The 23920-nt window shown below is 44.3% G+C and overlaps 1 protein-coding gene across 3 annotated transcripts in view; it reads right to left on the bottom strand.

The window, feature by feature from the left end:
• LOC144685438 (ras-specific guanine nucleotide-releasing factor RalGPS1-like) overlaps window positions 1-23920 on the bottom strand; it is a 911907-nt gene that overhangs the window by 786965 nt on the left and 101022 nt on the right. For all 3 annotated transcript variants that reach the window (XM_078549928.1, XM_078549931.1, XM_078549929.1), the window contains exon 2: window positions 17178-17285. The gene's annotated coding sequence lies outside the window, so the exon portion shown is untranslated. The remainder of the gene's footprint in view (window positions 1-17177; window positions 17286-23920) is intronic.

Below are 23920 nucleotides of genomic sequence, written 5' to 3'. Positions count from 1 at the left end.
AACCCATTGAAAGCTGGGAGTTGTTGTGGACAGCTTCCTATAAAGACTGTAATCCTGTAGAGAACATATTGTAATGTATATGTATGCAGCGTGGAGTTATCAGTCACATTAAAATATTAATAAATGTTAACTTTTCTGTTGTTTAATGTATTAGTTACCTTCTAAGTAATGTGTAGTCAGATTTGATTGCTACAGTAAAAGTCTTAAAACTTAAAGTCTTGTCATGCAATTTCGTTAAGTTGGCCACTGGGAATTCAAGTTTGTCTAAAAGTTACTGATCTCTATAGGGATCAGAGCAGTCTCCCTCACTCTTAAATATACTCGATGACTAATTATCCACAGCCCTCTGAGGTAGAGAATTCCAAAGATTCACAATGGTCTCAACGAAGAAACCTCTCCTCATCCCAGTCCAAAATGGTCAACCCCTTATCCTAAGATTACAGTCCCTTGTTCTAGATTCTACAGCCCCTGGAAACAACCTCGCAACAATTACCTTGTCGAGCCTAAGAGTGTTAAACATTTCAATGAGATCACCTCTATTTCTAAACTCCAGAGAAGATAGACACACACTCCTCAATCCAACCTCAGAGGACAATCCTATCACTCCAGGAAAGAATGGAGTGAACTTTTGCTGCACTCCCTCTAAGACAAGTGTACGTTTGTGTGATAAGGGGCGGAATCGTCCCAGGTTTGCACTAAGTGCGATAGTGGGTGGGTAAAATGATGTTTTACACCTGCCTGTCACAATGGTGGCTTTTCATGCCACATTGTCCCAAAGCTGCTGCATTAATTATGCATTCCCAGGAAACATGCCATTTCCATGGCAGACAGGCTCTTATTTGCTCGTCACGTCATCATCTCGCCGCTTCATCATCCTATGCACCATATTTAAAGTGCAGCCACACACACACCTCTGTGCTTCCAGCCCACAACTGCTGCACAAAGGCATAACCCTGAAAGGCAAGAAGACTGCAGCCCCCAGATTCAATGACACATCCCTCGAGCACCTTTTGGGTGCAGTAGGGGCTCACCATGATGTCTTCTACCCCCGCTCTGGCCGCAGGATGGGCAGCAACCTCATTAATCCAGCTTGGGAGGCAGTGGCAGCGGTGGTCAGCGCCAACGCCCTGCAAAAGGGGACAGCCACCCAGTGCCACAAGAGGATGAACGATCTCCTCCATTCTGCCAGGGTAGATCACTCTTCTCAACACTCTCAACTCACAAACCCATCACACACCCACAGGGCTCTCACTCTCTGCCAGTTCAAGGGACATCAGCATTCACTCCCTCATATACACCTTCATTATCCTCATCCTGTCCATGGGACCCCTCACCACCCACACAGGCCAGGCATACTTAGCATCTGGCCTGGCAGCTGCCCTGCTTACACTCTCTCCATCTCTATCCATGCAGGACAAGCTGACACACAAGAGGGAGAGGTTGCAGACTGGTGGAGGAATTCCTAAAATCAAGGCCTTCACTGATTTTGAAAACAGAGCCATCCAGCTGGTTGGCGAGGATCTGGACCGTTCCTGTGCTGATGGTGAGGTCGGCGCTGCTCTACCAAGTGAGGATCCAATAGTGTAACATCCATCAGACAACCATGCTGTGAGTGATGTGTCCTGTTTCACAGGCCACTACTATGCACTAATTCTCTCCCCTTGCTTTCACAGGCACATCTGGGAAACAGCCGATGAAGTCCATGACCAAGGGTCTTCAATCAAGCCCCAAAGAAACCTCTGAAGAGGAACCTGGAAGCACCTTCCTTGAAGTCCCATCACAGCGCTCCCCCACACCCTCCACCAGTGCAGAGAGACACACCTACTTCTAGAGTAGGACCTAGTTCTAGAGAAGCCTCAGGATCACAACCTGGTGAGCACATCGCACTTTCTGATCCACAGCAGAGAGGCAGGGACTTCCCAGGTTTCCAGCACTCTGAGGGCGACTGGAGGCCAGAAACCTGCTGAGTTTGAGTCAGATGACGAGCCTCTGGACTCAGTCACATCTAAGTTGCTGGAGCTGCAAAGGCAAGCTTGAGAACATCAGGGAGGGATGTCCGCTGCACTCCTCAGGTTGCAAGGCACGATGGAGGAGTCCGTCCGCCTTCAGGCTGAGGTGACAGTGCCAGCATGCCAATGCACCGAGGTCAACACTGGTAGGATGGTGGCCGCTATGGAGACTTTGGTCCAGGAGCACTGCACTGCTGCGTGGGCTGAACTCCATCGCTGATGGCATAGTTGACCTCCAAAAGTGTGTACGTGAGAGGGGTTTGGGGCAGCTCGATCTGACTCCAGCTACCCCTCCTCCTCGAGGAGTCAGCCAGGGGCTCCTGGGCACCCATAGGGAGGAGGATCAGCAGGTGCATACCCCAGGGCTATCTGCCCAGGTGACTCCAGGCATGTCCAGCCCATCCAAATCCCCTCTTCCTGTGACCCCAGCAGCTCCAGCTCCATAGCTCCAGGAGGGTGCCACTGTCACACAGCAGGATCCCAAATGCAGGCCGGGGCTCTCCAGGTCTCAGCCCTCCAGAGGATGCCCATCAAGGTCATCAGAGACAGCAGTCAGCAGGCTGCCTCCACCTCCACTGTGGGTGTCCGGGGAGCACCAAGATGTAGCGGCAGGGTTAGGAAAGTTGAGATGTAGTTGCACAGCCTGGGCACGGGTGTTAATCATTGTACATACTGTTCACTATTGTCAATAAATTCCCAAGAATGTCTCCCTGCCTATGGCTCCTTGTTCTGATGAGCAGTGTTCGTGTCACTCAGATGTGAAACCTTTCTGCACAAAGGCAGGTGTCTCAGTCCAGGGCCTCTTCCCTGTGCTTTGTGCAGCTTTCAGACCAAAGTGATGGTCTGGCCTCAGACTCCCTGGACACATTACTGATCCCTGCACCTCGATGGTGCTGGTCATTGCTGCCAGAATGTTGTGGGCAGGCGTCACAGAGTTCCATCATTCTCTCTGTGTGGCTCTCAGCACCTTTAAGGTGGAGCTGGCCCCTCATCTCTTCAGCATCTGTGACCGGTGACAATGTGCTCCTGAAGGGGATAGGTGCTGAAGGAGGACAAAGGGTCAGATGCTTTTAAAGTTTCACGATTGCATCTCCATGATATGACCCTTATTACGGAGCGCAAGCGAGCTGCCCTTAGGCAGACAGAAGTCAGGCATTCTTAGAGGCTATGTAAAGATCTATGGAGTATCCCCACTGCATGTTGTCATCATCCTCCACAAATCTAGCATCTATGAGGGCCTCCTGAGTGTGCCTGCCTCATCTGGCAGTACGAGGACCTCCTCACCCTCATCACCGTTGACGTACTCCTGCATCTCCTCAGCCAGCTCCTCTCCCCATAAAAGCACCAGGTTGTAAAGTGCACAGCAGACAATGATGATGTGTGACACCCTCTGTGGACTGTATTCCAGGGCTCCACCAGACCAGTCCGAGCACTGGAGCCTCATGTTCAGCATCCCGATGGTCTGCTCCACCAAGGCGCGAGTTGTAGCATGAACCTCGTTATAGCGTCGCTCTGCTACAGTCTGAGGCCGCCACACGGGTGTCATCAGCCACGGCCTCTGTGGGTAGCCCTTGTCCCCGAGGAGCCAACCCTGCAGCCTCTGTGGACCCTGGAAGACGTCAGGGATCTGTGACTGACTGGGAATGTAGGAATTGTGGACACACCCTGGAAATTGTGCACAGACCTGCAGGATGTGTTTGTGGTGGTCGCACACCAGATGCACATTCAGTCAATGGAATCCCTTGCGGTTGACATAGTTGACCACGTGTTGCGAGGGATATCTGAGCGCCATGTGAGTACAATCGATGGCACCCCGCACCTGTGGGGAACCCGAGATCTGGGCAAATCCAATCTCTTGTGCATCCTGGCTCTCCTGGTCCCAGGTGAAATTTACAATGTTGTGCACCCTCGCAAAGATGGCGCCCTTGACCTCATGCATGTATTTGTGGGTAGATGCTTGTGAAATCCCACAGAGGTCACCTGTGGAGCCCTGAAAGGAGCCACTGGTGTAAAAATTGAGCGCCGCTGTCTCTCTTTCATGGCCACTGGCAGTGGATGCCCTCCATGTCCCTGTGGCACCAAATCCTGCAGTAGCTGGCAGATGTGGCCGACCAGTTCCATAGACATGTACAGTCTTTGGTGACACTGGTTCTCGGTTAACTGCAGGAATGAAAGGCAGTGTCTATAGGCCCTGGGCCTGGCTGGGCACTGATCAACAACGGCTCACTGTGGCTGTGTGTGTGGGAGCCCCAGCTGCCCCTTCTTCCTGAGGGTGCTGCTCCTCCCTCTGCGCAGCCAGGCGCCTTAGTCACTGTCTCCTCTGTCATCTTCGCTCTCTGTACGCCACAAGGCATACAGCTAGTTCACCAGGCTCCATGATCCTGATGTACTCCTCTTGCAGGATGAAAGAGAGAGACGCGTGGGTTAGCTTGGGTGTACTAAGAACCTCCCTTGGTTAAGTCTGAAGGCCCCTTAATGCATCCTGGAGCGTGCTGGCCACCACTTGGATGGCCAGAGTTTAGTGCGCTGTATGGTTGCCCGAAACCCCACCCACCTCCACCTCACTCCACCTGACCGATTGGCAGCAGCTTTGCCCATTGGACTGCAGGCTGTGCTCTCAGCTCAGGCACAGACATTCTCCTAACCCACATTGCAGGGCTGCGCTGTTAGCTTGAACCATGGAGGAGACTGGTCCAAGCCGGGATGATGACATTACACAGGGGCTGTGAGCACCTCCAGCAGTGACTGCTCCACGGTCAGCTTTAGTGAGGAGATTGTACAACGTGCCCAGTCGTCCAACTGTTCTGTAGTCCACAAAAATGCTCATTAATTTGCAGTCCATGCTCGAGGGGTGAAAAGCTCTGGAGCACTTGGTAGCAATTTCGTGCCTCTGTGTTGCTTGGGTGAGCAGATAGACTAGAGGCCCGACTCCAGTCAAGTCAATATGGCTGCGCCTGAACTATCTCGGCTGCAGAGGAATGGTCACTTCATACAAGGTGTTCCTAATGCGTGGTCGCTTTCCTCGCCCAACATCCCCCCCACATGTGCTTGTGCGCTACATTCAGCTGCAGGGCAGCCTACCACCACCCCACTCATCCCCAATGCACCTCAACCTTGAAGTCCAACAGGTAACCTCGTGAGCGCTCCACAATTTTACTCACCTCCGAGTTCGCCTCAAAGTGTAGCCTGCCAAGTGCATGCCTTTTACATGCCGCTGTGAAACACCTCAGTGTGATAGTGGATGATCCAGTGGGCGGGGATGAGTCTGGCGGGCTGGCCTTATAATAATATGCTGATGTATTACAACGAGGTACCCGATCTTGAGAAATGCAGCCGGCCATCGACGGGCTGAGTGGACGATTGCAAACTGGTTTCATGACATCGTGAAACTGTCGCCATATTGTCCACTCCTGCCACTGAACATGCCCAATGCCAGCGGGCACGGAAAACTCCACCCAAGGAATCTAAACTTCACACAGTGCTTCAGGTACATTCTCACCAAAACCCAATATAATTGCGGCAAGGCTTCCTACCCTGGCACTCCAACTCACTTCTAATAAAGGTTAACATCCTATTTGCCTTCCTAATTGGTCTCTGTACTTACATTAACTTTCTATGATTAGTGAACCCAAATCCGTTTGTATAAGATTTACTAGCCTCTCACTTTAAGATTCTGCTTTTCTACTCTTCCCACCAAAGAGGATAATTTCACACTTCCCCACATTATACTTCATCTGTCAGCTTCTTATCCACTCACTGAAGCTGGCTATACCCTTTGCAACCTTATTGCACCCTCACAGCTTTATTCCCACCGAGCTTTGTATCGTCAACAAACTTATGGCCACCCCCCCCAATCGGCATCATTGATATAAATTGTAAGCTTATTTTCTTTCATGGGATGAGAGCTTTGCTCTTCCCTAATTGCCCTCGAGAAGGTGTTCGTGATTCACCTTCTTGAACTACTGTCATCCATCTGGTGTAGGGACACCCACAGTGCTGTTAGGAAGGGAGTTAGGAAGGGAGTTAGGAAGGAATGGCGATATAGTTCCAAGTCAGGATGGTGTGTGACTTGGAGAACCGGTGGTATTCCCATGCGTCTACTGTCCTTGCCCTTCTAGTGGTAGAGGTTGCGGGTTTGGTAGGTGCTAACAAAAGGAGCCTTGGCACGTTGGTGCCATGCATCTTGTAGATGGTACTGACTGCTGAAATCCAAGCGCCAATAACTTTGTGACACCCTGCAAACTATACCCTGCCAATCCAAAAATGAACTGTTTGCTCCTACTCCCAGTATTCCCTCCATGTGTGGCACATTATCGATGTCTTTTCGAAATGACTTATAGAAATGACAGCAAACTGAGTGTACAGGAATCATGCTGACAGAATACAAGGACATTGAACAACAGTCATCTCCATTCATATTATCCCTCTACATCCCATTAGTTACCTCCAGAAAAAAATGCAATTCCTATTTATTTAACAGTGGCAGGATATCATTTATAAATTTGAGGTGGAAAAAATGACTGAAAAGCGCTGTAAGGAATAGTTTTGCAAAACAAATTGCAGGTTAAAAAAAAATATATAGCATGGTAATTAGTACCTAAAAAGCCTTTGAGCTAAAGAAAGTGCTCTTTATTTCTATTTCTCACTCCAGTTCCCCCACGTTTCCGTGGTGATGCTCAACACAGGCCTAAAAATAGCTTTGATTCTTTTCAACTAAAACAATTTATGGTAGCAATAACGAACACACTAAAGACCATGTATGTCACAGTTTCTTTAGCACTTTGCAAATTCACTGTTAGGCCATTAGACCATAAGACGTAGGAGCAGAAGTAGGCCACTCAGCCCATCGAATCTGCTCCGCCATTCAATGAGATCATGGCTGATCTGATAATCCTCAACTCCACTTTCCTTCCTTTTCCCCATAACCCTCGATTCCCTTACTGATTAAAAATGTCTATCTCAGCCTTGAATATACTCAACGACCCAGCCTCTACAGCCCTCTGCGGTAAAGAATTCCACAGATTTACTACCCTCTAAGAGAAGAAATTCCTCCTCATCTCTGTCTTAAATGGGTGACCACTTACTCTGAGATTATGCCCTCTTGGTCTGAGACTCTCCCACAAGGGGAAACCACCTCTCAGCATCTACTCTGTCAAGCCCCCTAAGAATCTTATATGTTTCAATAAAGTCAGCTCTCATTCTTCTAAACTCCAATGAGCACAGGCCCAACCTACTCAACCTCTCCTCATAAGAAAATCCCTCCATACTCGGGATCAACCTAGTGAACCTTCTCTGGACTGCCTCCAATGCCAGTATATTTTTCCTTAGATAAGGGGACCAAAACTGTTCACAGTTTTCTAGGTGTAGTCTAACTAGTGCCTTGTACAGTTTTAGCAAGACTTCCCTATTTTTATACTCCATTGCCTTTGAAATAAAGGCCAACATTCCATTTGCCTTCCCTATTACCTGCTGAACTTGTATGTTAGCTTTTTGTGATTCATAAACAAGAACTCCCAAATCCCTCTGTGCTGCAGCTTTCTGTAGTCTTTCTCCATTTAAATAATATTCAGCTCCTCTATTCTTCCTTCCAAAGTGCATAACCTTTCATCTTCCCATGTTATATTCCATCTGCCAAGTTTTTGCCCACTCACTTAACCTGTCTATATCCCTCTGTACACTCTTTGTATCATCTTTGCCACTTGCCTTCCCACCTATTTTTGTGTCATCCGCAAACTTGGTGATGGTACATTCACTTCCCTCAGCTAAGTCATTAATTTATATCGTAAACAATTGTGGCCCCAGCACTGACCCGTGGCACTCCATAGGTTGTCATCCTGAAAATGCACCCCTTATCCCAACTCTGTCCTCTTTTCATTAGCTAATCCTCTATCCATGCTCATATACTACCCCCAATACTATGGGCTCTTATCTTATTAAGTAGCCTTATGTGCGTTACCCCATCGAACACCTTTTGGAAATCCAAATATACTATATCTACTGGTTCCCCTTTATCTATCCTACTTGTTACCTCCTCAAAGAATTCTAACAAATTTGTCAGGTATGATTTCCCCTTCATGAAGGAGACTCTGCTTGATTAGATAATGTATTTCTAAATGCTCTGCTATTACATCCTTTATAATAGACTCTAACATTTTCCCAATGACAGATGTTAAGCTAACTGACCTATAGTTACCTGTTTTTTGTCTCCCTCCCTTTTTGAATAAGGGTGTTACATTAGCAGTTTTCCAATCCTCTGGGACTTTTCCAGAATCTAAGGATTCTTGGAAGATTACTACCAGTGCATCCACTATCTCTGTAGCTACTTCCTTTAATATCCTAGGATGCAACCCATTAGGTCCAGGGGACTTATTGGCCTTTAGCCCCATTAGTTTCCTTAATACTTTTTCTCTATTGACAGTTATTGTATTTAATTCCTCCCCACCCCTTTTGCCCCTTGATTATTTGGTATTTTTGGAACGCTATTAGTGTCTTCTACCATGAAGACTGATGCAAAGTATTTATTCAACTCCTCTGCCACTTCCTAGTTCCCCATTATTATTTCCCCAGCCTCGTTCTCTAAGGAGCTTATATTCATTTTGACCTCTCTCTCTCTTCCTTTTTATATAGTTAAAGAAGTTCTGTCTTTTCTGCTAAACTCCTTTCCCAGTCCACTCTAGCCAACTCTGCCCCCATTCCTTTCTAATTACCTTTATTTAAGTTTAGCACAGTTGTTCTGACCCAGGTTTCTCACTCTCAAACTGAATACTAAATTCTACCATGTTATGGTCACTGTTTCCTAAGGGATCTTTTATTGAGAGATCATTTATTAAACCTGCCTCATTACACATTACCAGATCCAAAATAGTCTGATCCCTGGTTGGATCCACAACATATTGTTCTAGGAAACTGTCCTGAATATGCTATGAATTCTTGCTCGTGGCTACCTCTGCCAATTTGATTTGCCCAATCTATATGAAGATTAAAATCACCCATGATTAATATACTGTCTTTTTTACATGCTCTCATTACCTCCTGATTTATTCTCTGTCCTACAGTATGGCTACTGTTAGGGGGCCTATAGACTACTCCCACCAGTGTCTTCTTCCCCTTGTTATTTCTTATCTCCACCCATATGGATTCTACATCTTCCGATCCAAAATCATTTCTTGCTATAATACATATTCCATCTCGTAGTACGAAACTACCCCACCATCCTTTCCTTCTGGCCTGTCCTTATGAAAAGTCACATACCCCTGAATATTTAGTTCCCAGATTTGATCTCCTTGTAACCATGTCTCTGTAATGCCCACACCCATTAACCTCTATTTGTGCCGTTAATTCAGTTATTTTGTTCCGCACACTACATGCCTATGTGCCTGACTCTGAAGTCAGAAAAGTGGACAATTTTCCCTGGTTAATTACACTAACAACACCCCTTAGTCCAACTAATCAGAATTTATTTTGTTAGAACCTTTCAACTATGAAGTGTTCAGTCAAGTGTTTGCAACAGCACTCACTAATGACCTTGAAGAAACCTGTCTAAAAAAAACTAGCACACTCTGTGGCATGGATTTCCTCTTTCCCAACATCTGTTTGAATCTGGCACCAAGACAGAGAGATCTTCAGGTGTCCAGCGGTAGTGATGTAATCAAGCAGCTAAACAGCCAATCACATTTAACTACTCTAATAGACAGTAAACCAGGAAGTAAAATACACCGAATTTTTCACTTTTACTGACAATTTTACAGAGGGTGAATTAAATGATTGGACACGCACATGGGATTCAAGTAGAAGCTGAAATGTCCATTTCTTTTTAAAAAACAAAATTTAAAATGGAGAAAATTAACAGACCCACAAATGTAAAATTAGGCTTTCAGGGGCCATAAGGCCATAGAGCAATAATTACAAACTTAGTACACCATTGAAAACCCAGTCACATCTTATTCAACATGGTATAACTTCTTCAAAAGTCTTTACAGTGAGAGGAGCAGTGTAAAAGGGTTAGCTTTCGTCAGTTCAGTGATTTCTACTCAACTGCAGTTTTGGGGGCACTTCAACAGCAATGAAGTGTGGAATCACTGGCTGCAACCTTTGGGTTTCCACATTTAATTGCACAAGTGCGACTCCAGAGGTTGGCGTCTGTTTTGGAGGATTAATGATGGCAAACACTGACGGTTTTGCCATCTTTACTAACATAAATTCCAGCCAGTGCCCCACAATTCGCTCTCAAATTTCTTAGCCTCATACTGGAATTTGTCATTCCAGATACTTTTAATGATTAAACTTAACATTGACTCTGGTGTTGACAGGGAGCTCATTTGGGGGAAAAACCTTCCACAATTGCTGCACCAACGCTTTGCACTTCACAACCTGACCTCCTGAAGCAATAGCGTCAAATCAAACGAGCATATGCGCAGATTAGTGAATATGCAAAATAAGCCTATAATCACTTCGTATGATTGCATTATTTTGCTGTGTAATCTCCAGCCACATTGAGCACTCTGTCTTGATGTCAGATTAATTGCTGTAAAATTAATTCCACAATTAAATTTACATATTATGGAGCAATTCGAATCAGCTTTGTTATTTTAAAAAACCTCATTCCCAGAATGTGAATGCTACGGGCAATGGGCGCATTTATTGTCCATCCCTAGGTGGCCCTCAAGGAGATGGTGGTGGCCCACCTTCCTGAGCCTCTACAGCTCGTGTGGGGGAGGGACTCACTCAGTCCTGTTCAGCGAGGAGTTCCAGGATTTTGCCCCAGTAACCCTTGGTGGAATGATGATTCCTGCCAGAGGCAAAATGGTCTGCAGCCAGGGAAGGAGTTTGGGAGACCGTGTCCCCATTCACATGCTGCCTTTGTCCTTCTATGTGCTGGATGTCACGGGACTGGGAGGTACTGCCGGGCAAACCTTGGTACAATATATCCTGAACACACTGCCGCTACAGTGCGCCAATGGTGATGGCCGTGGATGTTTCACTAAGAGTAGATGACGTCCATAATGAGCCGGGAAATAATAGCACAGTCCAGGAAGAAATAAGAGGATTTGTCAGGGTTAGCATTTACTCTTGATAAGGCAGGATGACTCTTCTGGCAGAAAAAAAATTGGCCCCTTTGTGAGCAGATTTGATAATATGGTTGGGTTGGACCAGAGACAATGGAGGGCTGCAAGCTCAGAGGGAGATAGAGAGTAAAACAACTGACGTCTGATAAAAAAAGATTGAGAGGTTAGAAGGCCAGAGGCAGGGGTCCAGGTGGTTAGGGGATAGCTGAAGACAGGCGAGAGGGCCAGAGGCCTGGGAGGAATCTTCCTAGCCAACTCGGTAGTCAGAGCTAAGGATGGAAGAACAGCTCAAGTTCATATCAAGTTAGGAAATCATCAAGGTGGGAGTGTGGGGGGGGTGAAGGTGAGCTTTTGCTGATGGTTGGCGATTTGGAGTTAGAGAGGAATGTCAGTAGCAGTGGCAAAGTATGGAAAGGGATGAGATTGGAAGACAAGATAGAGCCAGAAGAAAGTAGAGGAAGAGAGATCAGGGATAGGCTAGCAAGCTGTCAAAACATCCTACCGGAAAAGCACAGTTGTTAAAGCTCCTGCTGAGTTGAAGGATGACATGAAACTGAGGGCCAGGATAGCTCTGAAATACAGTGGGTCAACTGCTGAAAAGAGGGGCTGAGGGAAACTGGGCACAGTGCAGTAGGTTAGGGGGGACACTGGGCATCACCGATAATCATGGGTGAAGTTGAAGCAGGAAGGATGAAGTTCGAGGTGGATTCCAAGTAGAATGAATCACAGCTTAAGGCGGAAATGTGGCTATGAAAGTGTGTCTCAACAACATGATCAGTGAAAGGGGCAGCACTGGAGCTGAACAAGGTATAAGAGAGAAATAAAAATCATGTCAAAGAGAGATACAAATTTCGTCAAGGCAGGCATTCCGAGACAGAGTCGTGGTGTTTAAGAGTATGAGCGAAAAGCAAAACAGTGTAAATGCTTAAATGCTGGAAATCTGAAGCAAAAAAAAAGTGAAGGAAGCATTTTGCTCAGCACACACAGATAAAAACCTGGTTTTGACTATGTGGGCTCATTGCCAGGAGAGACTTTTCCACATGATTTTTTTTTTTAAGAACACATGGCTCTGCACAGTCATTAAATTTTAAATGCTTTGGGAAACATGAACTCTCTGTGTGATGCAATTTACAGCTTTCCAAGTTTATAAAGTACCCAAGCGATCGAAAGGACCGAGCATTTTTAATGCCTGGTCCAACATCACAAGTAAGTAACACTCCATATGGAACCAAATCCAAGTGGTGTGAGGCAAATTCCCCGCAGGCACTGAGGACCCCTCCAGTGAGGCCATACTGTCAGTTTCGTCAGAGCAAAGTAGAAACCAATTCGTAGCAAAAGTAGCAGTATTTACATGCTGATACAATATGCCGTTTATATTGAACGATAGGTGTTGCAACAGCTTAACGTAGCAAAGTTCAAAATCAGAGTTATCTTTCCTTTGAAGAAACAAAGACATTCGTACAAACCTTACGCTTACTGAGAAGGGGGGGGGTTAACTTTAAGCCTAATATTTGAGCGATTGGGTAGACATATTCAGGACTCACCAGGGGACATGTTTTTTTTTAAAAAATGGAACAAACAGAATTGCTCTTTTACTAAACTTTTACTAAAAACATAAATATGGGTAGCGTGAGGCATCAAAATGATTTGCCCCAAAGGGAATCTGAATTCTGAGTCTAGTGTTCACATAACTGCAGTGAGTTGGACCGTTATCTACGTGGAAAGCAGCAGAGACTGTGAGGGCACAATACATTAGCAAGACAATGTTTAAAAATGGGCATCTCAAGTTCGATGAGCTGCAGCGCAGGATGTATTTTCATAGTTGTATTTAGAACATGTATAGGAAGTGTTTACTAGTTATTTTTAAATCTTCTCCTGCTTTCAGCTTTTTTTTTTTAGATGAGGCATCCTTGTAATTAGTGTCTCTTGGCAGGCGCACTACATAATGGGAGATAGACCCATCCCAACAAACAGACTGGACGTCCAGCGAAATCAGCAGAGCTGAAATGATTAACTGCCGGGAATGAAATAGTTGGGAGAGCCAGGCAGTCTTAGAGCTAGGCATTGGGGGGAATAAAGAAGAGTCTTGTAAAAGAAATGTGATTTACATCAGAATTCCTTGGACTCACACGACCTTCTTGTGAAGCGAATAGAAACATTTTCAGACGAGTTAAAAGAAATTCCCCACTGATACACAGCTACATTTGTTCAGGAAAGGGAAAGGGAAAGGAGACTCAAAAAAAACACAATTATTCAAAGCTTCTGACAGTTAGGCCTAGGGTTAGATATCAACAGTCTGCAGTGTGAACATATGTACGAGAGCAATCCAATAACCACAGGAAACAGTGGACACTAGGGCTGGATTAATGTGACTTAATCAATCCTGTAATACACCGACAGATTGGGAATATGCCCCATGAGACCCGTGATGCAGGTGCTGAGAGGAAGTGCAGACCTTCTGTCATGTGCTATGGGATGTCCCTAGCAACAAGTTTTCACAAGGAAAGACACAACTCATCAATCTGTGACAGCTCTATACACATACCCAGTGAAAATTCAGCAGAGAATGAGTGCATTAGATTGTGGAATACGCGCTACTCCGCCTGGGCTATTTTTGGAGGAAGTTAGGGCATTTTTCAAGTTGTTAAATCTGAACAAAAATATTATTTTGAGCAGAAATATTATCTTCTGCACAAATAACAAAAACTGCTATTGGTAGCTTCTGTTGCCGCAGCTAAAGTTCCTGCCCTGTTCCTTATCCTGCCCTGATTGTTTGTCAAATTTACTCTATATACTTGCGCAAAAGTCACATTTTTGAGGCAAATGTTTTAGGCCAAACGTCATTTTAGAAGGGTGATGTTTGAGAGCTTGACGCACGTGTTTGATTTGAGCCCAGATGAAATCCAAAAGAGATTGTCGCGATGGACTAAAGTAAAAGCCGACAACAGTAAAGAATTAATGATAATTACCCAATGTTTATTTATCTTATAACATTGCAAACTATATACACATTTCATCCATATTAATCATCTAACATGTATTCATTTATCAGTACTCATTTTCATTGGTATTTACACCTTTACAATTGAATCATTAACATCGCCAGGATTACATTTTGGTTCTGAATTTTTTTTGGGTTTTGATCCCTGAAAAAGGTATTGAATTTACATGAGGTATATTAAAAATTACAGTTTAAGGCCCAAAATCATGTGCACGAGATGGACTTTTACACAAGTATACATGGTATTCGGTGAATAGCTGGGCCCCCGTCATGATACAAGCTATCTCCAAGTTCAATTCCTGCTCTGTACAGAGTTTGCTGAACCCACTGAGGGCAGCGGAAGGGTGACCACAGTTGCCTTCCTGAATTTGTCTTTTCACACGTTGAATAGCTCGACAAGAAAGTTGTGTGCATCCGAGGAATCAACTCTGATGTAAATCACATTTCTTTAGCCATATTCCTTTTCCCAATGTCTAGCTCTAAGGCTGCCCAGCTCTCCCAACTATTTCATTCCGACAGTTAATCATTTTCGTTCTGCTGATTTTGCTGGACGCTGTCTGCTTGCTAGAATAGGTTTATCTCCCATTATCTAGTGCGCCTGTCAAAAGGCTCTAATTACAGTGATGCCTCATCTAAAAAGGCTAACGTATTAGAAGATTTAAAAATATCTAGTAACCACTTCCTAAGCATGTTATAAATATAGCTATGAAAATATATCCTATGTAGAAGCCATAAAACCTGAAATGTCCATTGATGAACATTATCTCACTGATATATGACCAGCGTATTGTGCCCATATGCAGCAGCTGAATGGGTGCTGGCACTCATTCAAAATTAACACATTAGTACCGACCATGTGGGTGAGATATCCATGGGCGCCTCTTACCCATATTCCAGCAAAAGTGAAGAAGGGAGACCATTGGAAAGACATTTTTTAAAAAGAAAATTTAATCTCAGATTGACCTTACAACTCCACATTTTTTCGTATTGTTCGTTTGTATGAGTCCCTCAAATTCCTCCTTGACTTCACTGCACCACACAACAACCAGAGTCAAGCACATCAGCGGCTAAACTGATTTAGTTGGTGTTACCTTCAGGTGGCTGTTAGAAGACCTAACTTTTTTAAAAATCCTTTCATGGGATGTGGGCCTCACTGGCAAGGCCAGCATTTGTTGCCCATCCCTATTAGCCCTTGAACTGAGTGGCTTGCTGGGCCATTTCAGAGGGCATTTAAGAGTCAACCACATCGCTGTGGGTCTGGAGTCACATGCAGGCCAGACCAGGTAAGGATGGTGGATTTCCTCCTCTAAAAGAACATTGGTGAACCAGATGGGTTTTCACAACAATCAATGATAGTTTCATGGTCGCCATTACTGAGACTGGCTTTATATTCCAGGTTAAATCAAGTGTAAATTCCACCAGCTGCAGTGGGATTCGAACCCATATCCCCAGAGCAGTAGCCTAGGGCTCTAGGTGACATTACCACACTGTCACCATCTCAGATGACAGCCAGATTGGTTGCAGTTATACTCATGGGTCACTGTGAACCTTAAACTACTTTAAAGCACCCAAAATAATTATCCAAGTTGTCATAATCTAATGTTAAAGAGGCACAGGCCAAAGATACTAGTAGATATACACAACAATGACATGCATTTTTAATTATAGAACATTTAAAGTGATAAAAATCATTCCAAGTTGAAACATTATCAAACAATGTTCGACGCTGAGTCACATGTGGAGGTGTTCGGACAGGTGATCCAAAGTCCAACTGGTCAAGGAGGTAGGTTTTATAGGAGGGTCTGAAAGGAGGAGAGAGAGGTAGAGCGGGCAGAGAGGTTTAGGAAGGGAATTCTGGAGTTTAGGACTTTGACAAGTGAAGGCACAGCCACCAATATTTAAAATGAGGGATGCGCAAGAGGCCAGAATGAGTGTAGATATCTGAGAGTTGTAGGGCTGGAAGCACAGAAACATTTGACACCCTATAGGATAGAGCCAGCTGTTTAAAATTCACAAGACATAACTGTTGAGTCTGTTTGTTCTAATTAGAACCAGTGTCCTAATCTCTTAGACTGGTGACTAAACAGGCCCACAAAGCTTTTGAGTCAATGTTGTGTCAATTAAATCTTTCAAAAAGGAGTAGGAGAAATATTTGCTACAAAACGTATTGGGGGTTATAGCGATAGGTATAGCCTGAGCAAACGTAATACTTAATGGGGGATGAATGGTCCTTGTGCCGTTGGGATAGGATGAAGCAGTATTGCCCATGGAGGGCTGCAGGCCATCTTTGGGTGGTGCTGAGATGGGGATGGAGATGGAGATGCTATGGAAATGCTTGATTTTCAGTGGGACTAAGTATTATTTATATCATATTTTCCCTCAAGTTTAAAAAAGTGGAATAAAAAGGCCACAATGGAAAACATTAACTTGTATTTTTTTGAAGCAGGGATTATGCTGTTATGGGGAGAGAGTTCTGCTGCTCATTGTTTTTAACCAGATCATACGGGTATCATCTCACATAATTCCTCCCAAATGTTCTTTCCTTTCATACTCTCTCCTCTTGAAGCCACAACTTATGATTGAATATAATTACGCTGGTGCCAGCTATCGTCGAGTACCCAGGCCAAGTGCAGGGGTGATGGGGGCACTTAGTGGCTCCATGTTGACACACCCAGCAGCAACGACAACAGTTCAAAGCCAAGTCAACCTTCCTGTGGTGGACTGAAAATCCCAGTGCCTGGATTGCAAAGCATTTTCAATGACTGACCAGCCACATTGGACGGGATAGACTTGTCATTCAAGACCAGGGGTTTTTTTGCAGCTGGCTGCGAGTTAGCATTATTTGGGGAAAAATCTAGGGGTGGGGAGAAAAGCAGACGGCAAAACTGGAAGGATCGGGAAATGCCAAATGCACATCGACACTACAGGAATATTAGAGAAAGACTAACTGGAGGCCGTAATAGAGCATTGTTTACATGGAGGGTCATAATCATTTTAAAACAAGAACAGATTAATAAAAAATACTTCATGTGTTTGCCAGACAATTTTAGTCCCGTCAGTCTATTTAACAGTCTAGCTTAGAATAGATACTTCTGTACTTACCCATATTCCTCTTTCAGTTTTGCTTTTACATCTGTACGTTTGAGACAAACAGAGATGATGAGGAACTGTCACTGCCTGAGCCTAATCAAACGCAGTATGCTCACAGTTCTGAAACAGAACAGCACTGAATGTCACACATTTTTCTGATATACCTCAATGAATCCATATTTCAATCTCAGTTACATAAATACTCTCATTTCATTTACAATCTGCTTTGAAATGATGAAATATTCTCCCCGAATCAAATGGTGGCATTATTCTGCAATGATGACATCACAATAGCCTCTCAAAAATTCCATTCACTGTAATCTGGGGTCTGCATCTCGCCATCGCCAACACTGCTTTAAACTGTAGAGTTGCTGCACAGATGCCGAGAATCAGTGGAAATCGCCACCTTTGCTACAAATAACCGATCACTCTTAAAATTAACCATTACAGTTTTGCCGACAATGGGTTTGAGGGCTTATGGTGAGATGGCAGGTTCACAGTTTTGACGCGTGAAAACAAGGTGGCTTTTATCAGGTCGAATGGCCCTTTTAAAAAAAAATTTATTCCATAATAAGAGATCAATTGCATTCATTAGAAGAATGGTGAACAGCTTTATGGCCAAAAACGGCTAGCAGCAAAAACATTTTATGCTTTTTGTTATTACTTGTGTACAACCACAATGAATTCCTCTCCAACCAACTGTTTTGACCATTTTGAAAATCTGTTCGGTGGAAATGACAACTCAAAAGGTATCGTCGTATTGTTTAAAGGTACAGGCGAGGGCTTTGGTGAGACCTCGCCTGGTACAGATTTGGTCCCCATATCTAAGGAAGGATATGCTTGCATTAGAGGCGGTACAGCACAGATTTACTCAGCTGGTGCCTGGGATGAGAGGGTTATCCTATGAGAGGCTGAGTAAATTGGGTCTATATGCTCTGGAGTTTAGAAGAATAAGAGATGATCTCATTGAAACATGCAAGCTTCTGGATGGACTTGACAGGATGGACACCAAGAGGCCTTTTCCCCTCGGGCTGGGTAATCTAGAATATGGTTGGGGCACAGTCTCAGTGCTGCTCTGTTTCAGAACTGTGAGCATACTGCGTTTGATTAGGCCCTGGCTCTGACAGTTCCTCATCATCTCACAGCCTCAGGATCGGCGGCTGGTGATTTAAGACTGAGATGAGGCAAGCTTTCCTCGCTCAACGGGTTCTGAATCTTTGGAATTGTCCATCCCTGAAGGTTGTGGACGCGCCAATGTTGAGCATCTTTAGAGTTGAGATAAAAAGGTTTTTGGAATCAAGGGATGAGGGGGGGGGGTGGGAAAATGGGGTTGAGGCAGATGATCAGCCATGATCGTATTGAATGGTGGAGCAAACTCGAGGGGCCATATGGTTGAATCCTGCTCCTATTTCTTATGCTCGTGTCATTGCCTTTGCTTCAAAACACAAAGTGATCCGACACTACTCAACATAGACTTGGCAATAGGAGATTCCATTTCCATAAAAGACTCAATTTTAAAAGAAAAATATTGTTTTTGAAGTAAAGTTCACTCAACGACCCACAGAATTAAAATGCAAGTGTAATGTTTCAATTCCGTTAGTTGGCAATGCCAGTTTGAGCTCCTCACAAGTACCCGTGGACTTGAGAAAATAGCATCAAATGTTATGCTCTTTATACCAAGTCACTTAGTCAGGAGAATGAAAATGGCAACCTCTTATTTCCAGGTTTCTGAATAAGGCAGGAAGTCTGACACCGAGTCCTCAAAATACACCATCAAATGTCATGCTTTGTTGCTGTCAATCTATAAAGCTGCCTTCATCATAGACTCTATTCTACCCTTTCTGGGATCAATGACATTAAACGAGGAGGAAGATTGGTGGTGGGGTCGCAACATCAGTGGGTGCAGGTAACTTCGTTTCTCTCCCTCTTATTTTGCAAATATCCAGAGTTAGACATCACTGTCGCAAACTCACGGGAGCTGACAAAGTTGCTGTGATTCAGTTTATTGAGGTTCGTTCCCCCTGTTCAGACTAAATTGGAGTTTACCCCTAATCAGGGAAATGTTTTCTAAAATTAGAGATTTGTAACACTGTGATGCAGGAAGGAGTTTGCATGGTGAACAAATGACTTCCTCCAGCTCCAATAGGTATGTTATAAACACCCACAGTCCAAGGTAGGATGAAAGCAAGAGAGAGAAACATGAGTATTCTAAATGTAGTGACCAGAACTGATGCATTGTAGATCAAAGGGAACACACACAATTTACTGAAATGTACAGGATATCCTATTTAGTTGGAACTAATCAAATCCAAACGTTATTGCGGATCGGAGTTACATGGTTCAAAATCCCTTTGGGTTAAATTGCTTTGACTGCTGCTGCCCTGCTGTCTGTCTGTCACTGTCCACCATGACGCTGATTTCAACCAAAACAACTTGCCAAAATGATTGAAAACCTGTTCCTACAGACTACACTTGTACAACAGATTAATGCAGACCATGTATTTCAGGGAACCAGCACATCTGACAGATCATCAATAACTGCTCCGATGAGTCAGCATCTCAAAGCCCCCTTGCCTCCCTGCTTTGCAATAATTTCTGAACTATATGATATTTATATATAAAATGCAAGAATTTGATTTACAGGCTTTACTTTGTCCTTCCAAGACCATGTGCATGTCTGATTTTCTACATTCACTTCCTCTCTATGGCTTCCCTTCATATCTGCTTGTCGCCATTACAAGATGTTGTACTTGGATTCCTTGTTATTTTTCTGCTGTCTCCTATCCCTCTTGCTTTTGTCACTTCTAAGCCTATTTGCTCTGTTTGTGCAAACATGCTTCATTCATTTCACTTCCTATGAAATAAAATCAAACCAGGAGGAAATCAAAAGGTACTTTAGCAGGATAGAGGTCATTCCAACAGCAAGTGCTCAAAACATTCACCAATAGACAAATATAATGATAGACCTGTAATTTCAGAAGGAGAATTCAAGCATCTAATCTCTCACATTACCTCCATGTAGTTATGATGGGTGAAGGAGGACTCAGTGAGACTGTTGGGCGGACGATGAACATTAACGGTACTTAGACGGATGACCTTGTGTTTCAATTACCTACACCAGATCCCACCATTAAACAAATCAAGCCAGCAACTAGTACACATCTACTTTACTAGGAACAGAACAAAGTCTCTCCATCTTTAATTAAAAGAGGCAGATGTTAACGCTTATCTGAGGACATGAAAATGTAATATCAATCAGCAAAATAAAATCAGCCATCTTTGAAGAGTGGCTGTAAACAAAACAGATGTTGGAGCAGGGTTAAGTTATGGAAAATAAGCCCATGCTGAGCACATCCTCTAACTCCTGAGGCTGACACACTTCTGACTAATGGGATGCATCCTTAAATAACTCAACTTGACAAGCTTCCTGGCTTGTATCCCTGTTTATTACATGGCCTACTCCGAGCACTGGAAATGTTACCGCACACTTTCATACATGTCCTCAGTAACAAACCCCTCTCGCCTTACACTCACAGGAACGCAAATGTGGCCAAATTGCAAGGCTTCAGAATACCCAGAATGAGTAGGCCTGTGCTTTATAAAAAGGAACAGCATTCACGTCAGGGCAAGTAAGCGAAAATGACAGCCTTTAACCAGCAATGCCACAACTCTAATAAGCCAAGCCACAACAATAGGTTCCTGTAACTATAAACACACCCGGTCACCCTACCCAACATAGTTGCTAAGCAGCTGCATTTGTTATCAAAATCGAGGAAACAAGCCTTTGCCGGTGCTGGTTGACAAGCTGAAGAAAGCTACAAGCGTCCATTTGAGAGGCCGGAGGTGCTTTGGTGGACAAACCTAATGTACAGTAAAGCAACACGCCAAACTGTAGGAAACGTCCTGGTATTTGGCCCATGACATGAAAACGAGTAACAAATGAATCAAAGAAAACCCATGTTTACAGGAATACCTCAACTTGACTGCAAACTCCCAAAAGGCAGTTATCTGAATTTGCAGGTGCTCAAGGGCAAGTCTATTCTGAACATCTGCCCTTTTTCAGTCGACAGGTAATGCGATAGTTACATTTTTTGTTTTTAAGCTCAAGTGCATTGTTTCCATCACTTCAGTGATGCAGATGTCACCTCGATTGTGTTGTGCATTAATTGATCACTTTCTATCCTATTAATATGTGACCATCTCAAGATGATCACCATGGATACAGAAATCGCAGGTGTCATGAGCAAAAGCAATTTTTGTTTCACTTGATCCGTTGCTTAGGTACAAGAATATTTTCAGCCACGACGGGTTGTGTAGGTTGTTGGCAAATCTACTGATGTTACAATTCACTATCATAATTCTGTAATGCCCTGATTTTCTACGAACACGGATTTTAAGCATTTTGAATATGTAACTCTATATGACCAGCATTCAGGTTCTGGCGACTGCAAGAACGATTGTCGTTGTAATCTGAAGCTGATTAAATCAGGTTACTCCACAAAAATTTTAAATTAAAGTGCGACAAGCCTTGGGTTCACTTTCAAATCTCATCATCTCGAGACTCCCGCCTGGTGTCAAAAACCTGGTTGAGCTTTGAACCACAATTGTACATCAACATTGTTATCATTGCGTCTTAACCAGAGAACAGCAAGCAGGTCCTTGGAAGAGCTTTTAGCTTGTTGCAAGGTACTGACTGATCTAAAGTTAATTATATTTATCTTTCTGCTCCTTCCTCACTTGCTTTGTGTTATTTTTATAATCCTCCTGCTGCATTTTCTGATTTTGTATCACCCTTTCCCTCCCTTCAGGTTGCATTAATCAATTAGAATTCTAAAGAGCCCGGCAACATGGTGAAAACACAAGCTTGACATTAAGTGTTAGGCAATTATCTTCAAAAAGTAAAGATAGCTATCTTCTTTCAAAGTAAAGAAGCATTTTTGCCAAAGATTGATTTTCAATGTAAAGTTAATTAGTATAAATCTTTTCCCAGTACTCCAGGCAACATCTGTCTCAATTTCTGGTGATAGACTGTCCACCAATATCCATCACAAGCCTACCGACTCCCACAGCTATCTCGACTACAGCTCCTCACATCCCGCTTCCTGTAAGGACTCCATCTCATTCTCTCAGTTCCTTCACCTCCGTCGCATCTGTTCTGATGATGCCACTTTCAAAAACAGTTCCTCTGACATGTCCTCCTTCTTCCTTAACCGAGGTTTTCCACCCACGGTGGGTGACAGGACCCTCAACTGTGTCCGGCCCATCTCCCGCGCATTTGCCCTCACACCTTCCTCTCCCTCCCAGAAACATGATAGGGTCCCCCTTGTCCTCACTTATCACCACACCAGCCTCCGCATTCAAAGGATCATCCTCCGCCATTTCTGCCAACTCCAGCATGATGCCACCACCAAACACATCTTCCCTTCACCCCCCCGGCAGCATTCCACAGGGATCATTCCCTCCGGGACACCCTGGTCCACTCCTCCATCACCCCCTACACCTCAACCCCCTCCCACGGCACCTTCCCATGCAACCGCAGAAGGTGTAACACCTGCCCCTTTACTTCCCCTCTCCTCACCATCCAAGGGCCCAAACACTCCTTTCAAGTGAAGCAGCATTTCACTTGCACTTCCCTCAATTTAGTCTACTGCAATCGCTGCTCCCAATGTGGTTTCCTCTACATTGGAGAGACCAAACGCAGACTGGGTGACCGCTTTGCAGAACACCTTTGGTCTGTCCGCAAGCATTACCCAGACCTCCCTGTCGCTTGCCATTTCAACACACCACCCTGCTCTCATGCCCACATGTCCGTCCTTGGCCTGCTGCAATGTTCCAGTGAAGCTCAACGCAAACTGGAGGAACAGCACCTCATCTTCTGACTAGGCACTTTACAGCCTTCCGGACTGAATATTTAGTTCAACAATTTTAGATCATGAACTCTCTCCTCCATCCTCACCCCCTTTCTGATCCCCCTTTTTCCAATAATTTATCATTTTTTTAAAAAAAAACATATTTTTCTTTTCCCACCTATTTCCATTATTTTTAAATGTATTTCCATCCATTGTTTTATCTCTACCTTTTAGCATATTTTGATCCCTTCCCCCCAGCCCACCCCCACTAGGGCTATCTGTACCTTGCTCGTCCTGCTTTCTACCCTTAATGTCATCATTAGCACATTCCTTAGATAATATCACCACCTTCAACACCTCTTTTGCCCTTTTGTCTTTGAGATCTTTGGCAATCTCTTCTTTGCCTCCACCTATCACTGGCCCTCTATCCAGCTCTACCTGTCCCACCCCCGTCTTCAACCAGCTTATATTTCACCTCATTTCTATATTCCTTAGAGTCATACGGACTTGAAACGTTAACTGTGTTCCTCTCTGCAGATGCTGTCAGACCTGCTGAGTTTTTCCAGCTATTTTTGTTTCTGATACTAATTTTAAGTACCTTACATTTGTGCCTCTTCTGGTATTCCAGGTCAGAGTGTGTGTCAAGATCCCCCCCCACCAACCCAGAAACCTTCATTCTTCAAATGAATTGGCAGGAACAAACACTTGCTATGAGCACAACAAGCATCCTCCCCACCCTCCACACACATCATTGCCCCGGGATTGGGGTCGGCTACAGTGTATGTGTGTGTGTGTGTGTGAATTACAGACACAAATGCTCAACTCACACTCTGTGCTCCCAGCCATTCCTGCTCAACCTTCCCACCGAACAACTTTCAACAGATTCGAGATATTTTCAGTGATCTT

Source organism: Cetorhinus maximus, chromosome 10, assembly GCF_964194155.1.
Source record: "Cetorhinus maximus chromosome 10, sCetMax3.hap1.1, whole genome shotgun sequence".
In the NCBI taxonomy this organism is placed as follows: domain Eukaryota; kingdom Metazoa; phylum Chordata; class Chondrichthyes; order Lamniformes; family Cetorhinidae; genus Cetorhinus; species Cetorhinus maximus.
This window is presented reverse-complemented; position numbering and strand designations above follow the sequence as displayed.